Consider the following 5,078-nt stretch of genomic DNA (forward strand, 5'->3'; position numbering starts at 1 on the left):
TAATCAACACCGTTGCTCCTGAATCTTGAATGTCTGTCTTTATTGCTTCCTATGACTGTCTACAAACCTGTTCTAGTTGTTTCATGCTTAAGCTAGTTATCTTTAAGCTAGCATCTTCTATCACTCCATCCCTCTGCTCAGTAACATCTGTCAGTTCTTTATGGTCCAGATTCCCACATTTGAACTGGAAATGGAGGTTCAACCTGTACTCCCAGCACCTAGGAAACAGGTACAGGAGAATTACCAAGAGTTTAAGGTTAGTTTTGGTAACATGGTGAATTTCAACCTGAGTGAAAACCTGTCTCAAAAACCAAACAAGAGGCTGCCTCCTTTCAGCCTTGTCGGCAGGTTGGTTCTGTCTCTGTCACAGTGGCAGCTCCAGTAACACCTGCAGCTCTCTCCCTCTGCTCCCTTCCCGCTGGGTCCCAGGGTGCGCCAGTCATGGCTCGGCTCAGTGCGGCAGCCCGGCTCTGGGGAGCCAAGAACTCATCCTGTCTTGTCCTTGCCGCCCGGCATGCCAGTGCTTCTTCCATGAATTTGAAAGATGTATTGGCCAATCTGACACCTAAGGAGCAGACCAGAATTAAGGCCTTCAGACAGCAACATGGGAACACAGTGGTGGGCCGAATCACTGTGGACATGATGTATGGTGGCATGAAAGGATTTGTATATGAAACATCAGTTCTTGATCCTGATGAGGGCATCCGTTTTCGAGGCTATAGTATCCCTGAATGTCAGAAAATGCTCCCTAAGGCTATAGGTGGGGAAGAACGCCTGCCTGAGGGCTTATTTTGGCTGCTAGTAACTGGACAGATGCCAACAGAGGAACAGGTATCATGGCTCTCACAAGAATGGGCAAAAAGGGCAGCTCTGCCTTCTCATGTGATCACCATGCTGGACTACTTTCCTACCCATCTGCACCCCATGTCTCAGCTCAGCACAGCCATCACAGCCCTCAACAGTGAGAGTGACTTTGCCCGGGGAATATGCAGAGGGAATCCATCGAACTAAATACTGGGAGTTGATTTATGAAGACTGTATGGATCTGATTGTGAAGCTATTCTGTGTTGCTGCAGAGATCTATCAGCAATATTGAGGCCATTGACTCTGAGCTGGGCTGGTCCCACAATTTTACGAACATGTTAGGCTACACTGATGCTCAGTTCACGGAGTTTATGCGTTTGTACCTCACTATCCACAGTGAACATGAGGGTGGTAATGTCAGTGCCCACACGAGCCACTTGGTGGGCAGCGCCCTTTCAGACCCTTACCTGTCCTTTTCAGCAGCCATAAATGGGCTAGTGGGGTCTCTACGTGGACTAGCAAATCAGGAGGTGCTTGTCTGGCTAACACAGCTACAGAAGGAAGTTGGCAAAGATGTGTCCGATGAGAAAATTATGAGACTACATCTGGAACACCCTCAACTCAGGACGGGTTGTCCCGGGATACGGTCACGCAGTTCTAAGACTGACCCACGATACTCCTGCCGGCGAGCGTTTGCTCTGAAACATCTACCGAACGACCCCATGTTTAAGCTGGTTGCTCAGCTGTACAAGATTGTGCCCAATGTCCTCTTAAAGCAAGGGAAGGCCAAGAACCCCTGGCCCAGTGTCGATGCTCACAGCGGGGTGCTGCTCCAGTACTACAGCATGACGGAGATGAACTACTACACGGTGCTGTTTGGAGTGTCGAGGGCGCTGGGTGTGCTGGCGCAGCTCATCTGAAGCAGAGCCCTAGGCTTCCCTCCGGAAAGGCCCAAGTCCCTGAGCACCAATGCTCTGATGGACTGTGGACTCTAAGTCAGGGTCAACTGGGAGACTGCGGAAACTGACTATAAGAGAACGAGGAAGCTTAAAAATAAAGTATAATTTTGTTTTGTTTCAAGGGCCTTTAAGACTTAAGATTAAACTGTATCTGAGGCACTGAAAATATATTTGAAGTTAAAATATAAATTAAGACTTAAAAGACAGAAGTGACCCCATCTTCCCTCTCCAGCTCACTTCTCCTACCTGGAATGAGTTGCCCACCAACCATAGGACAACCAGAACTAATGCATGCAGTCAGGGTTGGATCTGGTTCCAACCATCTCTAGAGTGAGACTTCGGCTCCTCTTTGTTTAGGCTGAAGCAGGTTACAGAAAAGCTGCAGTCACCCCGTGAAGCTATTGCTTCCACTCCACCAGCCCTCCAAGTCATTTAGGCCAGGGCCAGGCCCCCTTTGTTTCCACAGGAAGCATATTGGATGTCAGCAGTGTCAAATCCTAGGGCCTTTTGCCATGAACACAAGCACCTCCTAGTAAGATCTATTGGTTAGCTGGAATCACTTTAACAACTTTTTAGGCTATCAGGCATGGTATTTATCGTGACTGTTACTCAGCATTTGATCCTATTCCTCCTTTTAAATTATACCATTAAAATTAAGGTCTGGGAGTATTGTGTTTCCTTCCAGGCTTTTTATATCTGCTGTGCCTCAAGCCGAGGATGCTCTGGGCCTCTCTGTCTGGCCTCTGCTAAGGACCTTTTCCAGCAGGTCTGTTTGATCTGTGGTCTTCCCAGGTATTTGGCTTTATCAGTACAATGTGAACTAGGCCTTGTACTTCCATGGAACATAAGACACTGTCTTCTGACCTTGGTTTCTCCTGTTAATATGCTCTAGCATAGAACAGGCCCTCCGGAATGCCCAGCCTCTTTGTGGTCTGGCCTTTCCTTTTGAACAGAAAAGGGATTTGCAATTAGACATAGTGTCCATTGGATATCATATGGACCTAGGGCTGGGGCATTCAAAACAGTAGGCCTTCTTTCCATCCCCTGCAACAGGGAAATGGCCTTTTATTTATCAACATCTTTCTTGCTCTTTCGGTAATCACTTTAGCAGCCCCATTTGCACAGATTATCAGTGACTCAGAATGCGCTACTGCCTTTTCTTTGAGGAAGGGTCGAGATACACTCCTGTTGTGCCCCTTCTGTACCCCAAAACTCCTGCCTGTGTTTGTGTGGAACCCACCCAGCCGCACCCTGTAGAGATGGACACACTGTAAACCCTTGGGAAACTGTTAGGCATGATGCAGACTTCAGGTTGTTCTGTATAAAATGAAACATAAATGTTTTTATTAACAACAACAAAAAAAAAAAAACAAGAAAAACCTCAATGTACTAAACAGAGCTTATATAGTTATTTATAATTCATTATTTTCATCCTGTCTTTCAGAATTCCACTTTAGTGGCACTGAATCCATCATTATTTTCTAGGAATGGTGTATATAAAAATACATATAACTTATGAAAGAAGGGAGAGATAGAAAGACCTGGAAAGAACTGGAGCTCCACAAAGAGAGCAACAGAACCAAAAAAATCTAGGTATAGGGCTCTTTTCTAAGACTGATACTCCAACAAAGGACCATTCATAGAGATAACCTAGAATCCCTGCACAGATGTAGCCCATGGTAGCTCAATCTCTTAGTGGGTTTCCTAGCAATGGGAACACGGGATGTCTCTGACATGAACTGATTGGCCTACTCTTTGATCACCTCCCCCTAAGGGAGAAGCAGCCTTACCAGGCCACAGAGGAAAACAATGCAGCCACTCCTGATGAGACCTAATAGACTAGGATCAGAAAAGAGAGGAAGACCTCCCCTATCAGTGGGCTGGGGAGGAGCCTGAGAGGAGAAGAGGGAGGGAAGGTGGGATTGGGAGGAGATGAAGACGGGAGGTACAACTGGGATACAAAGTAAATAAATTGTAATAAATAAAAAAATTTAAGTACATATAACTCGAAAAATATAAAACTTTTTTTTCCAAACATTTGATGTACTTCTTTTTTTTTTCTTTTAATATATATTTTTTTCAATGCAGTTTATTCAGGAACCTTGAACAATCATCTAACCCTGGGTAAAGCCAGCCCACTTTAAATAGCCTCTGGGTAACCAACCTCAGCATGCCACATGGGCAATGCAGATAGGTCCACATACATGGAAGCAAGCCAGATCCTCAGCCTTAGCCAAATGTGGAGTTGTTTGTGACAGAGAGCACTCACCATCGGGAAGGTGGAAGGCGGAAACCAGCTCCATCTTTAAGGCGAGGCATTACACAGCTCTCTGCAGTTCCCCCTTTTTGTTTTAGACGCATCAGGCAAGAGTAGAGGTCTGATCTCTGATATTAGAAATAAATTGGGACTTTGTACTGATGTTCATTTAGGTGTCATCCACCCAAAGAGCATCAGACCTGTCTGATACCTTTTTCTCAGAGGCGGGACCTGGGGCATCAACCCGCATGCAATCAGACATGCTCTTCTCTGGGTCCAAAGCAGCTGACCCTGAGTGCAGTGCTCAGCCTCGCATCCTGAGCGTAACATTTTGGCTTGGTAGCCAACCATGCTTGGGGAGACTGTCCTGCTTCAATGGCTGTAAAGGCCTGAATGGTCATGGCTGCATTACGCTGTTGTGAGACTCTAATCTTGCATATATACCACAGGCAAACCAAGGTGACCAACACCAGAAGGCCTGCTAACGCTCCCATGCCCGCCCATTCCTTCAGATGATTCATGGCTGCAGCAATCCATGATGATAATCCTGTGGCTAGTCCTGCGTCCACTCTGGTAGAATTTACCGTAACAATGGCCACTCTCAGCTGCTCCATCGTAGTATCGAATTCTCCAGTCCAATTACCTAAAATATAGCTAGGCAATTGTTTAGACAGATTTGCAGCACAGGGGAAATTCTCATGTTGTATGCTAGTGACTCAAAGTCCAGCATACTTTCATTGACAGCCAAGTTGAGTGATTTGCCATAGGGTATCAATTTGCTCCTGCACGAGGTCAATCCTGTGATTGAACACCATCAAACCTCCTTTTAGTTGAGCATTAATTCCTTTTTGTACATCTAAGGTATGAGCTACATTGGCTAAAAGGTTATTCAGGGTCTGAGCAGTTTGCCCAGTATGACTCATGGCTAATGCCATGGTGGTAGCTCCAACAGCCGCCAATGAGATGGCAGTAACAATGGCAGCTGTAATTCCAAGATCCCTTTTCTGTCTGAAGAGAGTCATAGTGTGAGGGCATCAACGGGCACAGGCACCCAGCGA

The 5,078-nt window shown here is 46.2% G+C and overlaps 1 pseudogene; it reads left to right on the forward strand.

Moving 5' to 3' along the window:
- Positions 1-438: 438 nt before the first annotated feature.
- LOC110562488 (citrate synthase, mitochondrial-like) lies at positions 439-2,046 on the forward strand (annotated as a pseudogene).
- Positions 2,047-5,078: the final 3,032 nt, after the last annotated feature.

Source organism: Meriones unguiculatus, chromosome 6 (assembly GCF_030254825.1).
Source record: "Meriones unguiculatus strain TT.TT164.6M chromosome 6, Bangor_MerUng_6.1, whole genome shotgun sequence".
In the NCBI taxonomy this organism is placed as follows: Eukaryota; Metazoa; Chordata; class Mammalia; order Rodentia; family Muridae; genus Meriones; species Meriones unguiculatus.